This window comes from Zalophus californianus, chromosome 2 (assembly GCF_009762305.2).
Source record: "Zalophus californianus isolate mZalCal1 chromosome 2, mZalCal1.pri.v2, whole genome shotgun sequence".
Lineage (NCBI taxonomy): Eukaryota > Metazoa > Chordata > Mammalia > Carnivora > Otariidae > Zalophus > Zalophus californianus.
Genome location: NC_045596.1, coordinates 97344972 through 97367678, shown reverse-complemented (window position 1 = coordinate 97367678; position 22707 = coordinate 97344972). Strand labels below are relative to the sequence as shown.

Here is a 22707-nt window from a genome sequence, read left to right as displayed (position 1 = left end):
TTAGTGAAACTCCATTTTTACAAAAACTCAAGTCTAAATGCTGGAAATTGACCAACGGTATCTTTTTCTCCCAATACCCATCCAGTCCTTTAGCAAATTTATTGACCTCATCTTCAAAATATAGTCAGAATTAAGTTGACTACGACCATTTCCTATGGTATAATCCTAGTTTTTAACCATATCTCTCTTCTGGATTAATGCAATCATTTGCTTACCACCCTTGCGTGGCTTCACTTTATTTTGTTTAATTCATTTAAAGTACAAATCAAATTATGACACTCCTCTGTTTAAAATCCCTCCACCAAGCTTTGCGCAGTGGTAGTATCCTAGCCAATGAGGTTTATCCGAGGCGCGATTATTGCTAATTAAAATCCCTCTACCATTCTCATGCTTTTCTAAGAGGAAAAGTCAAAGCCCAAATAATAACCTATAAAATCCTAGAGAGTCTGAACCCAATGGTTCTTAGACCTGTATCCTATTGTTCCTCTTACTACGGCCTCATTCTTAGATCTCATGTACCCTCCATTTCAAGGGAGTTGGTACTTGCTGTTTGTTTTGCCTGAAAAAGTCTTTCTTTAGGTACTCATTCCCTTTCCTCCTTTATTTTTTTGTTCAAATATCACCTTCTCTGGCAATTCTATTTAAAATTCTACCCTCCAACTTTTCTTTTACCCTTTCCCAGTTTGGTTTCCCTCCACAACAAACTTATCACCATGTAACATGTAACAAGCTATACATATTCAACTTGTTGCTGTGATTGTTTTCCGTCACCATGCATTCTAAGGTTAATTCCATGAAGGTAGAAATTTTTATTTATTTATTTTGTAGGAGTGCTAACAGTATCTTTGTCCCTCCATCTTGTTCATGTTCATTTGCTTATGTATTCAGGGCTCTTGGACATTAGTATACATACCTTAGAAATGGCCCACCAAAGCTGTGGTAGGGGGAGCCTTGCTTTGGTTTCCCATGAATCTGTTAGAGATAACAAAGTATTTCCCCTTCCAGATGCATAGGTGGAACCACCAGATCTAATTAAAGGTTAGCTTAATTAGGTGCATGCAAACCCTTTGATCTCACTATAACTCACCCCCCCCCACCCCCATGTATCTCCTTCCTCTATACAATCTGCAGATTAAGGTCTGGATTTTACAGAGAATAGCTGCTTTGCTCTGGATTATCACCTGCCCTGTATCTTCCTGTCAATAAGTTACCCTGAATAAAACTCTTTCTAAACTGCATGGAGTTTTCTGGTCTCCACGTACCTTCTCAGTTCGAGGGATCCTTTAATTTCCCTCCCCCACCTTTTAACATTTCTTTATTACAATTATCACAGCATTTAGAATTTTTCTTAAAAAATATTTGGCACCTAAGAGTTTTTAAATGAATGTGTGAATAAAAATTAAGTTAATTTTAAAACGACACTTGGCATATTAAAAGAAGTTTAAAAAGCTAACTTAATGGATGAAACAAACACTTTAACAGATAGGTGAAAAAATAAGATTATTAGAGACTTACAGCATATCAGATACCAAATTTAATTCTAGATGAATTAAAGAGCTCACTATGTTAAAAAAGGTAAAAGAAAATTAAAAAGATAACAGCCATCAAATCTCTGATTGGTGGGGAGTCTTTTATGCATAAAAGCAAATAAAGACATATTAAAAAATATTTTAAGGCACCTGAAACTATAATGCAGGAAAATATTAATATGATTACTTCTGGATATACATAAGGAACATAGCCAAAATTTAAAACAAGTAAATAAAACTTTAATAATCTAAAGGAAGATATTTAAAAAAACCAGAAGCTAAATAAGTATAAGAAATAAATAGAAATTCAGAAAAAGATATTTATAATGACTAGAAGCAGGATGTTGCCTGAGTGCTAACTTTTGACATGGTTCTTGGAAAACATACCTGCAACATTATCAAGAGCCTATTTTGCTGTATACTTCTGTAGTATATTGAATAATGAATACTTCCTCCCCTCATGTAATGATATGTCCACCTTGAAACTGTAAATGTGATCTTATTTGGAAAAATGTCCTTGCAGATATAATTAAGGTAAGGATCTTGAGATGAAATCATTGTGCATTGGAGTGGGCTCAAAATCCAAACACAAATACTATAAAGAGAAAAGAAGAGGGAAGGACACACAGAGGAGAAACCCACGTGAGAATGGTGGAAGAGATTTAAGTTACACGAACCATAAGCCAAGGGAAGCCTGGAGTCACCAGAAGCTGGGAAGGGCAAGGAAGGATTTCCCCGAGAACACACAGAGGGACTGTGGTCATGGTGACACCTTGATTTTAGACTTCTGGCCTCCAGAACTAAAAGAGAATAAATTTCTGTTGTTTTATGTCACCTAATTTCTGGTAATTTGTTATAGAAGCCATAGGAAAACAATATGCCTTCCTAGACCTGTGTGGGCTCAGAAAATAAAACAAAGCATCTTCATAAGCACACACACACACACACACACACACGTGTCCACTTTTTCTAATCTGAGGTAGGAAATGTCACTTATATGTTCTAACCAGCATTCCAGTTTTTCAAGAGTGTTTGGTTACTTGATGATATGTTTGCTAGTGTTCATGTTTGGCAGGTATCCCTGGGTCTCTAATGTTTCTGCATATTTTGTGAGGAAGCCATAGACTGTTCTTTTTTTTTTTTAGACTATCTTTTCAAAGCTATTTTAATAGAAAATAACCTTAAAAAATAAAGATATTTTTTCCTCCTTACCCTCCCCCCCACCAGAGGAAAGGGCAGGCATGTTTACTATTCATTATCAAAGACTGGGTTCTTAAGCTCAGGGTTTATCTTCAATAACACAACGCTTTATATGTGCAGGTATCATCTGGCTTTCCTTATGTGGCTCTGTGATAACTGGGGTTTGTGGCACAGTGCACAGGGGGTACCCAGGCTACTGCATTTTTCATGATTAATAAACTGTCTGTCTCTGATCTGGGTATCTCATATCTTCTAGCAGAATCCGTAAAACTGCGTCCGGCTAACTTGTTAGCTTGTAAGTAGTACAAAATCTATTTTTCAAAGAGTCTTCTTAATATGTATGCCTGTCAAACACGCATCTCTGTTTGGCCTTTGTCTAGGTTATGAGTTCATGATTAACACTTGTAACAGTCTACTGGGCATTATTCCCCAAAGGGCCCATAACATCTCATACTGGACATGTTCTGAAATTGAGCTCATAATTTTTTTCAAGTACTTTTTCCCCCTTTTTGAACCAAAACCTCAGTTAATATGATTACCATTTGACTCTTCTTTCTTCTGCTTCACAAAATCTGCTAATACTTCTGTTAATTTTATTTCCAAAATTGCTTGCATATACTCTTGTCCATATACCTGCTTCTGCCCTTGTATTAGTCTAGGTCTTTGAGGAGCAGATATCAAGCAGATGCCAACATGTTTCAATTTTATTAGGGGAAATATATGAGAGAAAGTGGTGACAATTCTAGAAAGGCTGGAAGCCAGCAGGTCATGATACAAGATTGCCCTGGAGTAAAATAATGAAGTTTGGGTGGGAGTGTCTAAGAAAGCCATAAAGTTTGAGAAAATTTGAGAAAGCCATGGAGGACTCCTAAGTCTAAGCCAACCCTCAGAGGATCCTTATGTCTCCCAGGAATGGGCCTGCCTTAGTATTCCTGCTGAGATCTACATTACTCCTAAGGGCAGTCTTTGAGGAGCATGGGTTGACATAAATGCCTCAGTGGTTACCTGAGTAAATTACTTTCCCCTTATCTGAAGATCTGTGAAATACTTTTTCCTGGTTGTGACAGCACTCATGCAGGTTTTTGTGGTGTTTTAATAGTGATTTAAAATTAGCTTTATCTAGAAACTCTGTGTGAATGTATTCTAAAGTGTGTTGCTAGAATTAAGTTCCTCAAGTACAAATCTGACCACTTCTTTGTAAGAAATTATGAACATGTTCTTATTACTGCTGTACTTTCATGTCCCATCCCTTTAAAGGAATGTGCCTACCACAGTATTTCAAGCAAGAATATCCTGAGCTCTACTCTCAAATTCAGTCAGTTAATTTGGCATAGCAACAAATTTTTGGCTATTTTTCTTGTCACTAAACAAGTGACTTAAACAAAACTTTATAAATTTTAAGGTTAGGCGTAAAAGTCTCCTTGTACAATTTCTTCTACGTGGTATTTTAAGTTATAATTACAGCCCTTACACCCAGAAGTCTCTTTGTTAGGGCCTTCAAGCTCTTCTGTTCACCTTATCTTCCACTCCATTCCTCTCAGGCGTTCTGATTTTGATGTTAAAATCTCTGCAGTGGCATGTCTGACAACTTAATTAGATCTGCAGACAGCTCTTGTGAAAAATTTCTTCCACAGGACTTGGGACTTGAGTGCACATAAAGGTACACTTATATTCTCATGGTTTTTTGACAGTAATTAAGTATTCATCTAAAAAAGACCTGGTATTATTCTCTTCATAAATTTCATATAGGTCATACTTTATATATGTCTGCTTACTTTAATCATTTCTAGTTTTTTTTAATATAATAGGCCTGCATTTTTAAAGATTTTTTATTTTTTTTTTGCTTTTAGAATTTTTCTTTTCTAGCATTTATTTTCATAGTTTCTATTTTCCCCAAATCTTAATTGTCCTCATTCTCAGTTATCTAAAGAATTTTAAAAATAAATGTAATTATGTTTTAACATTTTCAAATTTTGATTATAATCTAACTAAAAATTAAACTAAATATAGAAGTTAATAAAATTGATATTGTTATATTTTCAGAGTATTTTACTAAAGTATTCAAAATCATGTATAAAAAATGAATAGCAAATTATAATTAAATATGGAAATGAAATCAAATAAAAATTAAAAAATAAAAAATGCTTTATTTAATATTTGGCATTTTTATTAAATCTTATTAAGTATTTTCAGAAAAATAAAACCCTTTACAGTTCAGTGGACATGTTACCAAAGTAAAAAATGCTATTACACGTTGATTGTTCATTTTGTTTTTCAACTTGACTGAGCCACAAGGTGCTCACCCATTATTCAGGGTGTTTCTGTAAGGGTGTTTCTGGATGAGATTAATGCTTAAATTCGTTGACTGTGTAAAGCAAATTGTACTCTTTATTGTGGGTAGGCCTCATCCAATTAGTTGAAGGCCTGAGTCAAAGAAAAAGGCTGACCTTCCCCAAATAAGTGAGAATTCCTTCCTTCTGCCTGATTGCCTTCGAGCTGGGACTTTAACATTGGCTCTTCCTGGGTCCTGAGCCAGCCTTAGGACTCAAAAAGTATACCATCAGCTCTCCTGGGTCTCCAGATTGCCATTCACCCTGTGAATATTGGAATTAGTCTCTGAAATAACATGAGGTAACTCCTTATAACAAATCCCTGTTCTTTCTCATTTCTACATCCATCTATATCATGTATATCTACTATTGGTTCTGTTTCTCCAGAGAACCCTAATACATTCTTTATGAACATTATGTCTAAATTATAATACACACACATTCACATATGCACATAGATTTAAAAAATAAAATGGATTATTTAATATTGGAAAAATCTCCTTGGCCACTGCAGGCCATTGTTATCGCTACTGTGCTAACTTGTGCATACTCCGGTATCACAAACTGGAGCACCAAAAAAATAAGAAAGCATATGCTTGACACTATACTTCATTATGCAAGAATTTATTACATTCTTGCTATCTGAGAGGAAGGATGTGACAAGGTAATTAATTTGTCTTTTACCTTATGTAAGCACTTCCATCACACAACTTCTCTCTGCAATGCAAAATAGTGTTTGTCTACGTCAGTGACCGTAACACCATCTGCCAGTCTCTGGGACACTCAGAGGTAGTGTTTTGTTATGAGGATCTAGAACGAGATATGGAGAAGTATTCCTTAGGACCTGAGCAGGACTTAAGTCACAGCTGCAAGGATGTAGACTGCATGTGAGTGCTGGCTGGTGGATCCCAGGTGGACATAATTTGTGTGTGTGTATGTATACGCCCATGATTTCTGAGTCCCTTAAAAATGATGGACCTAAATCAATGTCCCTCTTCCCTGGGTGTCATGATAGTAGTGAGAGAATTAGCCCCTAAGTTTACCAACTGTGTTGGTGTTTAAAAATTTTAGGCCCTAACATTAGGTTCTTTCTAGCTATACACGGAATCTTTATGTTCCCCCCCAAATTCGTATGTTGAAATTTAATTTCCAGTGTGATGGTATTTGGAGATGAGGCTTGGTTAGTGGTTACAGAATGGGGACAGAAGTAGTACCCGTATAAAGGAGGCCACAGAGAGCGCACTAAGCCCCTCTCACCATGTGAGGTTCTAGCAAGAAGATTGCCATTTATGAGCCAGGAAGCAGACCGTTAACTTGGACTCCCCAGCCTTCAGAACTGTGAGAACTACTTTTTTGTTGTTTGTAAGCCACTCAGTCCATGTACTTGATTATAAAAGCCTGAAAAAAGCTGTGATGCTGTCAAAGAGAAAGTACCCCTGTTTTGGGGTAGATATTGCCTTACTCTTAGTGCTTCAATGGTGAGCAACAGACACAATTTCTGATATTGCAGCCACTACAGTCTACTGATGGTAGACCCATGTTAAATGGATGATTAGCCCGAGTTTGTGCTAGTAACTATAAAGTAAATTCTAGTTGGACAGTCTAACTGGTAGGGGCTTGAATCACTGCTATGCCTGGAAGGTGAGATAGGATACAGGTTAGTTTCCACGAGACACACATACAAATATTAAAGAAGGTGATTTCCCAAAGAAGATTCTCCATTTATGAAGACGTCCTCTATTATGAGAATTAACGTTTAAGAGAATATCAGAACAATGAGTATGAGTTAGTCAGGCCTGGAGTCTTACATTTGAACTTTATTGCCACATAATTTGTACTTGGAGCCATGAGAATATACGAGAGCCCTAGTAACAAAGAACGAAGTAGATATCAGTGAGAAGAGGGTCAAGGACAATTTTAACATTTTGTCATCAGGCTAACAAAACTGAGGCACATTGGCCAGAAAACACAGTTTGATTTAACTGATTAAAGTTGTTTCAGAGTTTCCTTGGAAAGACTGGGTCCTTAATCTAGTTAGTTGAATTATGAATTGTGCTTTTGTAGCTCTGTAGATTTTTGAAGGGTCATTGTGCTCTGAGGACTGATTGTTCCAAGTGTTTCACCATACCTCTAGGACAAGAATAATTTACACACAGTAATGAAATCATTATCATTAACTAGGGAAATTTTGGAACAAATCTCTGAGGGAGGATCAACAAATAAGTACATCAGTTAAAGAGTTCAACACCAGAACTATATCAATGATTTGGAAATGATGAGCCAAATATAACACATTTAGTATGTATTAATGTAGAGTTCAACTCTAGGGTTCAAGAAATAACTACAAAACTTAAGAGGATAAAGTGGCTCAATAGCATCACGTACAATTTAGATATTTCAATTTCTAGTAAGTTTAGGGTGAGTCAACAGTAAGAGATGGCTATCAAATATGTTAATAAAATTTCAAAGTCCTTGGGCACCTGGGTGGCTCAGTCAGTTAAGCGTCTGCCTTTGGCTCAGGTCATGATCCCAGGGTCCTGGGATCCAGCCCTACCTTGGGCTCCCTACTCAGAGGAGTCTGCTTCTCCCTCCCCTCCCTGCTTGTGTTCTTTCTCACTATCTCTGTCTCTCTCTTAAATAAATAAATAAAATCTCTCAAAAAATTTAGAAAAAATTTCGAAGTCCTTTAATGAAAGCACAACCCTTAGAATGAAAGAGGTAGTGGGGCGCCTGGGTGGCTCAGTTGGTTAAGCGACTGCCTTCGGCTCAGGTCATGATCCTGGAGTCCCGGAATCGAATCCCGCGTCGGGCTCCCTGCTCAGCAGGGAGTCTGCTTCTCCCTCTGACCCTCTTCCCTCTCGTGCTCTCTCTCTCTATCTCATTCTCTCTCTCAAATAAATAAATAAAATCTTTAAAAAAAAAAGAATGAAAGAGGCAGTGTTTGTTTTTTTGAGCTTTAGACAGGCGAATAAAAGGTACAATGATAAACTGGAAAACATTTAGAAGACAATTACAGGAATGATGACAGTGCACAGAACCAGAAGATAAAAGAGAAAACTCAGTTGTCTTTAACTGTGTGAAAAATTATCCTGAAAAACTAGATTAGACTTGTTCTTTAGGTCCTGGCTTCTATTTAGATAAGGTTGTCAAGAAAGGAAATTGCAGTATGTGGCATTTTATCAGAGATGGAAAGGAGGTGATGGATTTAGCAGAATAAAGACCCAGGGGGAATAAGCACCATTTGAGAAAACAGCAACTGTACAGCCTGAGGCAGAAAGAAAGAAAGGGTCTGGAAAAATAGTATTCCATATACAAATATTATGTTACAAAAGTTGTGTGTGTGTATATACACACAGATATATTTAACTATATGTGTGCTTTAAAAAATCATTTCACCAGGGTGCCTGGTTGGCTCAGTGGGTTGAGTGGCCGACTCTTGATTTTGCCTTAGGTCATGATGTCAGGGTCCTGGGATCAAGCCCTGAGTCAGGCTCCACTCTTTGTGGGGAGTCTGCTTGAAGATTCTTTCTCTCTCTTCCTCTCTCTCTGCCCCTCCCCTGCCCCCTGCTTGTTTTCTCTATCTCTCTGAAATATATAAATCTTTAAAAAGAAATCATTTCACCAAAGACCAACCTAGAGTCTTAGGTTATGGATACACATGCAAGGTGGAAGAAAGATGACATAAAGCACTTCAACAATGATGTCACTTCAAATTAATCAGGACTGCTTTCCTATAGGGTGGTTCAGTGAGGGCAATTAATCCTTTAGATTGGTTTTCTAGATTCTGTCTTTGGAAACAGCACGTTTATTTAGCTAAAAGGTTAAGTTGTAATGACTAAAAGTCTTCTACATCCATTTAGGCAAAATTACTAATTCAAGTTTATTCATTTTTAGTCTTCCTATTTCACAAAGAAATATGCACCAAACAGTTGAATATTCAAAGGCAGATTATTGAAGTTTATTTGCAAATATTTTCTCAAGTTTTTGGTTGACATGCTTATCACTGCCTTTGCTAAGTTAACTCCTTTGTTAATATTGTCTTGCCTTCTTTGCTCCCAGAAGATTATTTCAAGATAATTTCCTTATGTGAATTTTAATCATAATTCTGTAGTCAAAAATTACCCTTTTCTTAATTATAATTTCCTGAGGAGAGCCTTAAAGATTATATCAGATTCCTTCTCAAGTGTGAGTAATGCATTCAATCTGATTAAATAAGACAAAATAATTTAGAGTTTAGCAGATGAGATAGTAGAGAGAACGTAGAACAAAAGAAAGCCTGTAGTTTAAAAAAAACAAACAAACAACCTTTTTCCTAAAACATAACTACCTCCCTGATGTCCTATGACCTTTTACAGAATGTATTCATGTGTGTGTGTATGTGTATACCAAATCAATTTTCACAAAAAGATCGTGTTAGACGAGGTATCACATGTATTGAAAATCAAAAAAACAGATTCATAGATGCTCAACAACTTTACAAAGAACTTGAACCAGTCTTCTTCCAGCTGAAGGTAGTTTCAACTCTTAAAAGATCACTTTTCTAGGAATGTTTTACTGAAAAACCAAACAAACCAATCGATTAAGAAGGAAGAATGAGGAGTGACATCAGCATCATGACAGCATGAGTCCTTCCCTTTGTCTCTCCTTTTCAATTTACAACCAACAAAACATTCATAACCTAACAAAATTTCCTCCATATAGCTCACTAGGCCACTGGGAAGGTCTATACATCTGTATATCTGAAGGTGGCTGGATTGCACCTCATGGATGTGGTGGAACTGAAGGAACAGCACAGGAACCAGGGGAGAAGTGGCAGCAGCACCTGTAACCTCAAAGGCACAAGCAACAGCAACCAGTGAGCCCTCTGGCAGAGGGGGTAGAGGATAGACAGAGCCCACTCCCAAACAGAACCACCAGTCAACGCAGGTTAGAGAAACCAAAAACTTGTGCTATAGCATCACCTGCTGGAAAACAAAAGAAAGGCCTCTAATTCCGACCCTACTGAACTGTTAAACTCAAAGTAAATAAAACTTCACCTTAATAAAGAGGGTGTTTATTACTTCAAATGCACTGTCAGAGGTACATCATCAAACACCATGGAAAATGGTAATATCACAAAAATAAAATAACAATTCTCCAGCAACCCAACTCCAACCAAGTAAGGTTGGGATCTGAGAATTCAAAAATAGCTTTTATAAAGACATTCAATGAGCTACAGGAAAATTCAGGAATAAAATACATGTAAAGAAGGAGTACTTTACCAAAGAGACTGAAATTATGAAAAAGAACCAAACAGAAATTTTGGAGCTGAAGAACTCAGTGAGATGAATAACACATTAGAAAACACTGGGAATAGAGAAGATCAGATGGAAGAGACAAAAATAAATGAAGTATAGGATAGAAATCTAGAAATGATTCAGGTGTAAAAGGAGAGAGAACTAATATTTTAAAAAGTGAAGCAATCCTACAAGAGCTATCAGACTCCATTATGAGAGCCTACATACAAATAATGGGTATACCAGAAGGAGAAAGGGTTAGGTTATTAAAGAAATAACAACCGAGAACTTCTGAAACCTGGGGAAAGAACTAGACATACAAGTCCATGAAGCCAGTAGATCACTTACTATCACAATGTAAAGACCCTCTCCAAGGTACATTATAATAAATCTGTCCAAAGTCAATGATAAAGAGAATCCTAAAGGCAGTCAGGATTAAAAAAAAAAAAAAAAAGAAAAGAAAAGAAAACCTACCAAGAAATTCCCATTAAACTATCAGCAGATTTCTCAGTAGAGCTCTGTAGGCCAGAAGAAGAGAGTACAATGATGTATTCAAAGTACTGAAAGATAAGAATTGGCAGCAAAAAGTACCCTATCAAGCTAAGTTATTCTTCAGATATGAACAAGAAATTAAAGTTTTCTTAGACAAACAAAAGCTGAGGGAGTTTACCACCACTAGACCTGTCTTACAAAAAATGTTGAAAGGAGCTCGTCTACCAGAAAAAACAAAAGCCCCAAATGACACAAGATTTTGAGTAATGTGATAAACAAACAGAACTGGAAAACTGTAACTCCTTTAGAACAGGGTGTTAAACAATTACAGCATTAAGATTAAAGGGGGAAAAAGCATTAAAAATAACTATAGCTACTCCAGTTTGGTAAGAAACTCACAGCATAAAAAAGGATGGTTTGTGACAACAAAAATATAAAAGGGGAGGAGGAAAATGATGAGACCTATATAGGCAAATAAAGATAAGTTGCTATCAGCAGAAAAGGGACTATTTGATCTATGAAACATTTTATATTAACCTCTTGATATCCACAAAACAAAAACCTACAGCAAAGAGACAAAACACAAGAAAGGGGAAACTGAAAAAAATCATCATAGAAAACCACCAATCTAAAAGGATAAACAGGGCAAAAAGAAAAAGAAACAGTGGAGGTACAAGACAACCAGAAAACAAAAGATAAAATGTTGGTAGTAAGTCCTCATATATCAATTATCACCCTAAACATAAATGAACTCACTGATCCAAAGGCATAGAGTGGTTGTATAGATTGAAAAACAGGCCTAATTACATACTACCTTCAGAAGACTCAACTCCAAAAAAAAAAAAAAAAAAAATAGACTCAAAGTAAAGGGTGGAATATGATACTCCAAGCACTTGGTAATCAAAGGAAAGCAGGTATAGCTATATTTAGACAAAATAAACTTCAAGTCAAAAATGGTAACAAGAAACAAAGAAGGTCATTATGTAATGATAAAGGGTTCAATACACCAAGAAGATGTAACAGTCATATATGTTCCCAACATCTGATCACTAAAACATATGGATCAAATACTAATAGATCTTAAGGGAGAAATAGGGGAAATACAATAATAATAGGGGACTTCAGCACTCTACTATGAACAATGGATAGATTGTCCAGACAGAAAATCAACAAGGAAATACTGGAATTGAACCACACTTTTGAAAAGTGGACTTAACAGGAATGTGTATGTATAAATTCCATCCAGTAGCAACTGAATGAATACACATCCTTCTCAAATGCACACGCAACATTCTCCAGGATAGATCATTATTTAACAGGCCACAAAACTAATCTTAGCAAATTTAAGAAGACTGAAATCATACCAATTGTCTTTGACCACAGTGGCATGAAATTAAAAATCAACAAGAGGAAAATGAGTATATTTGCAAATATGTGGGAAATAACACACTTGATCAATGGATCAAAAAATAAATCAAACAGATCAAAGAAGAAATCAAAAGGTAAATAAAGTATCTTGAAACAAATGAAAATGAAAATACAACATACCAAATTTGGGAGATGCAGTAAGAGCAGTTCTGAGAGGAAAGTTTATAGCAATAAGCACATATGTTAGGAAATTAAAAAGATCTCAAATAAGCAACCTAACTTTACACTTCAAGGAACTAGAAAAAGAAGAACAAATTAAGCCTAAAGTTAGTAGGAGGAAGAAAATAATAAAAATCAGAACAGAAATAAATATGGATTAGAAAAACAATAGAATAAACAAAACCAAAAGATAATTCTTTGAAAAGACAGACAAAATCGATAAATCTTTAACCAGACTAAAAAAAGACTCATATGCATAAAATTAGAGATAAAAGAGACATTGCAACAGATATTATAGAAATACAGAAAATCATAAGAGACTACTATGTAAAGTTACATGCCAACAAATTATGTGATCTAAAAGAAACTGATACATTTCTGGAAACACACAACTGGCCAAGAATGAATCAGGAAGAAATAAAAAATCTGAACAAACCAGTAATGAGTAAAAAGATTGTCAGTAATCAAAAAACTCTCAAGATAGAAAACTATATGGTCAGATGGCTTCACTAGAGAATTCTATGAGGCATTCAAAGAAAAATTAACACCAATCCTCCTCAATCTCTTTTAGAAAAGATCACAGAAGAGGTACCACTTCCAAACTCATTCTACAAAGCCAGTATTACCTTGATATTAAAACCAGATAAGGATACCGCAAGAAAACTATAGACCAATATTCCTAATAAATAAAGCAAAAATTCTCAATAAAATTGTAGTGAACTGGATTCAAGAACACATTGAAAGGATTATACAACGTGACCAAGGGGGGTTATCTCTGGGATGCAGGGAGGACTCAGCACCCACAAATCAATAAATGTAACTCATCACATCAATAAAACAAAAAATAAAAATCACAAAATTATCTCAAAAGATGTAGAAAAAACATTGCACAACAACATGCAACATACTTTCATAATAAAAACTCCTAACGGATTGGGTATAGAATGAACATATCTCAAAATAATAAAGGGGATAGATGATAAACAGACGGCCAACGTCATACTTAAAGGAGAAAAATTGAAAAAAGATTTCCTCTGAGATCAGGAATAAGACAAGGTTGCCCACTCACCACTTCTATTCAATATATGATTGGAATCCCAGCTAGAGGAATTAGGCAAGACAAAGAGAAGGCATCCAAATTGGGAAGGGAAAAGTACTATTTGCTGACAACTTAATCTTATAAATAGAAAAAATCCCAGAATCATTCAAAAAACCATTGGATGAATCAATGTGGCAGGTTATAAAATCAACCCACAGAAATCAGTAGCATTCCCTTATGCTAATTATGAGGCACCAAAAGAAGGAATAAACTATCCTGATCACAATAGCATCAAAAACAATAAAATATTAGGAATAAATTTAACCAAGGAAGTAAAAGATCTGTGCAAATCAAAGCTAAGACTTTGCTGAAAGAAATTGAAGAAGGCACAAATAACCTGTCTTCCCAATTTCTAGTCTTTATTCTGAGCAGGATATATCATCTGTTGATGAAGGTAGGATTGCATAAGGATGGGAATTAGAGAAGCCTGGAAATGTTTACATAACAATTTATTGGAATACAATACAAAGTTGACTAGAAATAAGTAAAAGATGCTTCACCAGCATTGAAAAATAAATGTAATTTGAAATCTAGGGCTTTGTGGTGAAACTGACTGATGTGTTTTCAGCATGTTCAAAATTCCAGGTCTTCTTCCTGCCTTGTCTTTGGTGTTTTTCTTCTCAGAGCTCCGATAACAAGATGTCTTCAGGAAATGCCAAAATTGGGCATCCTGCCCCCAACTTCAAAGCCACAGCTGTTAGGCCAGATGGCCAGTTCAAAGACCTCAGCCTATCTGACTACAAAGGAGAATACATTGTATTCTGATTTTATCCTCTTGACTTCACCTTTGTGTGCCCCACGGAGATCATTGCTTTCAGTGACAGGGCAGAAGAATTTAAGAAACTCAACTGTCAAGTGATCGGTGCTTCTGTGGATTCTCATTTCTGTCACCTGGCGTGGATCAACACACCCAAGAACCAGGGAGGACTGGGACCCAGGACCATTCCCTTGGTATCAGACCCCAAGCCTACCATTACTCCGGACTATGGAGTCTTAAAGGCTGATGAAGGCATCTCGTTCAGGGGCCTCTTTATCATTGATGATAAAGGTATCCTTAGGCAGATCACGGTAGATGACCTTCCTGTCGGCCGCTCTGTGGATGACTCTGCGACTGGTTCAGGCCTTCCAGTTTCCTGACAAGCGTGGGGAAGTGTGCCCAGCTGGCTGGAAGCCTGGCAGTGATACCATCAAGCCTGATGTCCAGAAAAGCAAAGAATATTTCTGTAAGCAGAAGTGAGTGCCGGGTCATTTTAGGGCTGGGCTGCAGTGGGTGGCCATGAAAACAAAATCTCTTTTGTACTGTTGTCCTGCTTAGAACATAAGACTTTAGACTCTGTGCAGATGTGGTATGGGGACAGGACAGGCCTTTCCTGCAGGGGTTGGGGAGGCCAGCCATCCTTCCTCTGGAGAGAAGGGCCTGAGCTGTTATGGGGCAGGCCAACTGTTATGTACAGTAGTAGGGCATCACTTTTTGTCTTTTGTTGTTTCTATTAAACTTGAACTGAGGGGAAAAAAAATGTTCAAAATTCCAGAATAAGAATCTAAGAACACTAACATGGCATTTTTAGCAGTAGGAAAGAGGGATTCAAGGATGGGGGCATTCCGGTCTCTTAAATGGTCAGGACCAAAAAGCATCAAGATAATAAGCTCTGTGGGAACATGGAATTGTTTAATTCACTGCTGTAACTCTGGCACCTATAATCACATTAGCACACAGTAGTTGTTTAGTCAATGTTTACATCAACGAATCAAAAATCTGGAGAGGAAGAATATTACTGACAATGCATGTGGTGGATATTCTAGGAGACTTTTTTATTAAATTGAATTTTCTTTAAAATCGAGTTAGTTTTAAAAATTACTAGTTTGGGAATGAACTTGTCCGATGTGTCATTCTTCTTTCTTCTCACTGAACATAATCATCAAATGGCAGTGTCAAAAACCTTACACCTGGAAAGGCTAAATTTGAAAAGAGGGTTGAATGATAAATAACATGGGCTTTTACTTCTTGACCAGATCAGATTAGTATTGATTTTTTTTGTGTGTTGAAAGAAAAGTGTTTTATGCCTCTTTGGATTTATCTTTCTAGTTCATTTATTGTTGATGGAGTACACTAAGTATCAACTATAATTTTGTTAGAGCAAGATCTTCTGTTATCACTGGCAATTCTGAGATTATCAGAGTAAAAATGTGTGTAGAGAGAAGCAGTCAATAGTTATGTCTAAGGGATATTAAGGTACAGTTTTTAGAGAGCTTGTTTTGAAAACTAAATGGTTTTATTATTAATTAAAATGTTATCATTGCCTTTTTTTTTTTGAGACAAAAAAAATTTGCTTTAATGCAGTAATTGAAGCGCCGGTTCTCTAGTTAGGAAAAGGTGGGGACCTAATAGTTCCACTTTATTTTATCTATAAACAAAGGGGGTGCCTGGGTGGCTCAGTCAGTTAAGCAACTGCCTTCGGCTCAGGTCATGATCCTGGAGTCCAGGGATCGAGTCCCACATCGGGCTCCCTGCTCAGCGGGGAGTCTGCTTCTCCCTCTGACCCTCTTCCCTCTCGTGCTCTCTGTCTCTCATTCTTCCTCAAATAAATAAATAAAATCTTTAAAAAAAAAATCTATAAACAAAGGAATCAGGTCCCCAAAGGACATTGGGGAGTAAAAGAAGGAAAACATATTTTTTGGTCTGATTTTTTTTTAAAAGTTTTATTTATTTATTAGAGAGAGAAGGGAAGAGTGTGCCCATGTGAGCAGGGGGAGGGGCAGAGGGAGAGAGAGAAAGAGAGAGAGAGGGAGAGAATCTCAAGCAGACTCCCCACTGAGCAGGGAGCCTGCTGCAGGGCTCCATCTCTGGACCCTGAGATCATGACCTGAGCCAAAATCAAGAGTCAACCAACTGAGCCACCCAGGCACCCCTGGTCTAATTGCTTTTATTAATAACTGCCTTGATATGTTTCACATGCAGCTAGAATTTCAGTTTCAAAGAACTAGGAAACAAGAATTAACAGAAGGGTATGGAGACCTTTAGGTTATAAAAATACTGAGAAAAATCCAAGTTCACTCATTTTAGTGATCTCTCAACCATAGAAAGAATTGACAGAATTTATACAGCAAGATTACAATTTTGTGTTTCTACCATACTGATAGAATACATCTGATATTTTGTAATGTTAATTGATAATAAATATATCCACAATATTCAAAAGGCCTTATTCTACATGGAAAAATATGGTCAGATATTTCATTTGTCATTGGGTATAGAGAATCCATACTGATTTTGTATAAATTTATCTTCTCTAAAAGCATAGCCGCAGACAAGGAACTATGGTATTTATATTTATATTACTGAAAGTATTTACTTTGATTTAAAACAAATATTTTTTGAGAAAAAATAGGATTTTAATTTCCTCTACTTTTGAAGTTTTGTAGGAACACTTTGAACTCAGTGGCAATCAGTGGGTATGTCAAAGGAGAAGGTGAGGGGCGCCTGGGTGGCTCAGTTGGTTGGGCATCTGCTTTCAGCTCCAGTCATGATCCCAGGGTCCTGGGATCGAGCCCCGCATCAGGCTCCCTGCTCCGCGGGAAACCTGCCTCTCCCACTCCCCCTGCTTGTGTTCTCTCTCTCGCTGTGTCTCTCTCTGTCAAACAAATAAATAAAATCTTAAAAAAAAGTAAAAGAAGGTGAGACAACACTAGGAAGAAAATGTTGTCTTTTGTATTTCCTTATGCCAGTAGAAGCATAGCAACAATAACGTTGAGTTTTAAAAATTTCTGGGCTAGTCCTTTATTGATCTGCATGTTAAATTAGCTCTATAAGTAGTATATGAAGGAATGAATGAAAATTAAATTAATAAATGCTTAAGTTAAAACACAAAACAATACCCAAACTATCACAGGGATCATTTTTTGTTACCTGATGACTAACTTTCTTCAGGCTCTCTTTGCTAATACTATCTTATTAGAGGGATGTGGTAGACATGAAAATATGGTGCTCAGCTTTTGGAAGCATACCTGATGCCCCCAGCCAGTTCCACTATCATGTTGAATCAAAGCTATGCTTCCTAAGGGCTGCTCTGAGTCAATAACTGCCTATAATGGGAGTAACTAATGCTAGCCCCTTCCTGTAGAATGGGAAACACCTTCAATTGGGTGACTTTGGCTTGAAAACTGCCTTGTCAAAATTTGTTTACAACTCTGCTGAAGTCCGAGATTCCACATACTCAGTTTTCTTCCTCTCTAGTGTAAGTTGGTTGCGATCTCATTCTACCTTTTCTGGCTCTGCTCCTTGATCCTTCACAAGCATTTTTCTCAATAAATTTCTCACTCATCTGACCCATCTGAGGTCCGCTTTTGAAGAGCCCCAACTATCACAGGGCATTCCCTAGTCATTTTCTGTAAAATACTACCCTATCATTTTCCAGTTTCTTTAGACCAGCTTCTTTTTTTCAGTTAACACCTACTATCTTATATCTGCTTATTTTCTCTCTCCCTCAGTAGAATGTAAGATCCTTGAAGGTAGAGAGTTTGTTTCTTTAGTTCCTATAGTGCAGCATCTGTGCTAGCGCCTTTCACACGGTTGGCTACACATAACTGCTGAATGAATAAATGCATGAAGAAGGAAGCCTAACACAGCTGTGGATTCTGCCTATAGTGAAATTTAGTAAATACAGCTTCAGTTTCTGTGTTGCTAAACAGCCGTGTTGCTAAATAACAGAAAACATTTTAAAAGCATGCCATATGGATCTTTTGGTTATCCAATAATGGCTGAAGTAAGAATTTCAAACTTTGAGCTGTTTAATTATTTTTTAAACCCTCCAGCAGGGCTAGAAGCAGCCGACACACAAAAGAACCCTGGTGTTTTTGATACCCATTAAAATGGTGTAAATAGTAATCCCTGAGCCCCTTCAGGCTTACCGTTTTGTGGAATATCACTTAGAAACTACTTTTTTAGTTTTTTTAATTGAAGTATAATTAACATAAAATGTTATATTAGCTTTAAGTGTACAATATAGTGATTCAACAATTCCATACATTTCTTGGTGCTCATCACAATAAGTGATCTTTATCTGTTTTATCCATCCCTCTACCTGTCTCCCCTCTGTCAACCATCAGTTTGCTCCCTGTATTTGTTTTCTGTTTCTGTCTTTTTTCTTTGTTCATTTTTTTTTCTAAAAAATTTATTTTTACATAATCTCTATACCCAATGTGGGGCTCAAACTCACAACCCCAAGATCAAGAGTTGCATGCTCTACTGACAGAGCCAGCCAGGGGCCCCAATTTGTTTTGTTTCTTAAATGCCATATATAAATGAAATCATATGGCATTTGCCTTTTTTTGACTAATTTAATTTAGCATCATACTCTCAAGGTCCATCCATGTTGTTGCTTATGACAAGATTTTATTACTTTCTATGGCTGAGTAATATTTCATCACATGTAATATTCATTTATCTATCAATGGACACCTAGGTGGCTTCCATATCCCAACTATTGTAGATAATGCTGTAATTACCACAGCATATATCTTTTCCAAATTACTGTTTTCATTTTCTTTGGGTAAATGTCCAGTAGTGGAATTACTGGATCATACAGTATTTCCATTTTTAATTTTTTGAGTTATCTCTGTACTGTCTCCCACAGTGGCTGCACCACTTTGCATTCCAGCCAACAGTACATAAGTGTTCCTTTTTCTCCATGTCCTCACCAACACTTGGTATTTCTTGTCTTTTTGATTTTAGCGATTCTGACAGGTGTGAGTTGATATCTCACTGTGGTTTTGATTTGCATCTTTCCATGTGTCTGTTGGCCATCTATATGTCTTCTTTGGAAAAATGTCTATTCAGGTCTTCTGCCTATTTTTTAATGGATTATTTGGTATTTAGTTGTGTAAATTCTTTATATATTTAAGATATTAACCCCCTTAGCAGCTATACCATTTGCAAATATTTTTCCCATTCAATAGATAGCCTTTTGATTTGTTGATGGTTTCCTTCACTGTGCAAGGAAAAAAATACTTTTAAAACACACTTTATTCCAGGTGACCACAGTAATTAGCTAAGTCAATGTTTGTCATGATGTCCCATGGAATACCAACATCCCAACAACCCTCCTCTGACGGTAATTTTTTTTTTTCTGATCTCAAACTCAATCAGATAAGATGACCAATTTCAAATTTCAGTTGTTTTTTTTTTTGAGTGCTAGATGCTTGAATCACCTCTGAAGTCAATTACTATGTTGGTCTTTCTCCCCACTCTAATAGGCTACATTCCCACAGGTTTAAGCAGGAAGTGTTTATTAAGAAATATTCATAAGCTCCCAGCAACAACTCTCAGACCACACCAGAGAGCTAGGTGGTTAACTAACTAACTGCTTCAGTTGCTATATGGAAAGAGCCCTCATAGTTATTTATTTTATCTTTATCTTTTAAATTGTTTTATTACTCAGAATAAGCTTCATTTTATTATTTAGCTTTTTAAACTCTGTGCTGTGCCTTTACCACTTTCACAATTACTGTTTTCCTTATTGCTCCTCAATAAGGTAAAACACACTTGTTCTGGCCAGGGACACGTTTAGCACACATGGAACTGCCGTAGGCCCTACTGACGTGTTTTTCTCATTTTAGACACCCTCATAAGAACGTTAGCTCTTACAGCACGAACCCTTTGAAGTCAGCCTGGAAACATGTCACATGCAGATTTTGGTGCTTTCTCAAACCTCTTGATATAAAAGTAAACAATTCTATTACCAGGAGTTTGCGACAGCCTAGTTTTGTTAGAGTCTGTATTGTAGGGTAGCTTATGACAATATGTCAAACACTGGACCATTCAGAATGCCTCTAGATGTATCCCTGGAAAAGCAAAGGCCACCATTATTGCCAACCTCATAAATTCACTGCCTTTCCTCCTGTGTGCTATAGCAATTTTGGTGCTCTATTATTCCTGGCTTGTTTCTTGATGTGACGTACGAATCAGAGTCTCATGCAGCTGCATCAAATTTGCAGAACCTAAGTCACATGTCTGCAAGCTAGTGGAAAAGGTAATTAGAAATATAGAGTTTCAGTTTGGGAAAATGAGATTCACAATGGAGGAGCTGTTGAAATACACAATGAATGCTTGATAGCTTTTAGAGAGCTGTTAGAGATTCGCACCAACATCAGTATGTAATTCATAATGATATAATAGCAAACAATTATAAAGTGCTTACTTTGTACAAATTTTTTTCTATGCATTCTATATATTAACTCATTTTATCATCACATCTCCCCTGTGTGATTGATACTGTTGTTTATTTTAGGGATGAGGAAACTGGAGCGTCAAGAACATGTCCAAGGTCACAGTGATTGCACATGGTGGAGTTGAGATTTAGATGCAGTTAGGAGTCCAAATTCTTGCTCTTAACCAATATACATATAACCTTTTACATATAATAACATCAGCAAATCATTATGGAATAGGCAAAAGAAAAATGAAAAAACAAAAATGAGTAGAATATATGAATAAGAAAATCACAGAAACTAAACAATGATGATGGTTAATAAAATTGGATTATTAATGTGGTAAACTATGATATAATTATTTCTTTTCTTTGGGCCGAATATTCACACACATTACCTGGATGAATCACATTTATCTTAAGGAATTGCCTTGGATGTCATTTTATCAAAGTTCATTCATTCATTGATTCTTTAAACACATAGTTCAAATCCCCTTCAAGCTGCCTCAAAGTACTGACCATCAGAATAGTTATAACCCTTAGTTGTAATTGTTTACTTTTTGGGTGTTAGCATCCTGAGGATATGTGCCTTGTTTGACATACCCACAGTGGTGGTCTTAGAATTTTTCACACACTAGCTACTCAATAAAAACTGTTAAATATTATTAAATGTGATACAATGGCTGCTATTCTATTGACTCTTATTAAAAATTTCTAGACATCCTCTCCTTTTAGAAATTTCTAATGTATGTTTAAATAAAGTAAAATAACATACTTTCTCCACAATAGAACTTACTCTAATCTCCTTAGAGTTTAACTCTTGTAACATATATTAGCATATTTATTAAACCAACAGAGATTGTAATCCTTTCAAAGGAGTTAAAGAAAATACTACAAAATGTAATGATTTCTAATCAAAGCAGAAGATAATGAAATCTTGCCAGACAGAAATTCATCCACTTAGTAGATTAAAATAACAAGAGAAGGAAAAGAATAAAAGAAGAAAAAGGAAAAATATTCAAAATGCTCTGAATTTCATATAGACAAAAGTTATTCTTGGAAGATTAAATATACCTTTAAAATAAAAGTGATTTAAAATCAGTCTCAATTAGGTTAAATTGCACTCCATGTGATTTCCTTTCTATAAAACTTTGTATATTAACTTCTCTATTTGATTTGACTATTGTGTGCCTTGCATATGACTATTCATGTGTTAAGCTGTCTGAATTAATTTAAACATGATATAACTTGGTTAACACTAATAGTCTGTTTTGACAAATTGAAAGGAAAAAGCACCTTAAAAATTGAAGACAAAGTATATGAAAAATTTTACATCCTTGGGAAATACATTTCATTGGTTATAAGTGTGCATTAAAATTACACAGGTGAAATAATTCTTATAGAAACCTTCACTTTAATGTGTAAAAATAAGCAAGGGTGAAAATTTAGGACAAAAGAACAATCACAACAGTATTGTGGATTACAATGAGAATATACTTTTGATTTTAGAACTGTCTGCCTATCTTAGAATATGCTTGCTTTTGAGAAGAATTTGTGTATATTTAACTTTTGGGAGGGGAACACAGTCAGATTTTTCCTGAACCTTTTGATAAACAAGACCACCAGCTCCAGCAAATACCACCGGAAGTGTTGATATTGAAGTATGTATAAACATAATTTCAGGGAGTCTGTGTCCTTATGCTGAAGCCCAGAATGAAGCTCATTATTTTCTAGCTATGCTGGTCAGGGCTCCCTCCCACAGAACCTCTCTCTTGAGGAGTGGACCTGAATATGGTGCTCCCTGGGCAGCTTCTGTCATGAAAAAAAGGGAGAGTAAAAGTGGGTAAGATATCCTTAGCTCAGAAATTCCTTTTCCAGATATTGTTTCTGTAATTCTCCCCTCTCCCCTACCAATCTAAGTGGAGGAGAATGTTCTTAGGTGAGTGGAAAAGTGTAGATCTGTCACTTTAGTGTAACAGTAATTAAGGT

At 36.2% G+C, this 22707-nt stretch overlaps 2 pseudogenes; both read left to right on the top strand.

Annotated features, from left to right (window-relative positions):
- Positions 1-304: 304 nt before the first annotated feature.
- On the top strand, positions 305-461 carry LOC113926014 (annotated as a pseudogene).
- A 13691-nt stretch (positions 462-14152) lies between these two features.
- On the top strand, positions 14153-14750 carry LOC113925204 (annotated as a pseudogene).
- Positions 14751-22707: the final 7957 nt, after the last annotated feature.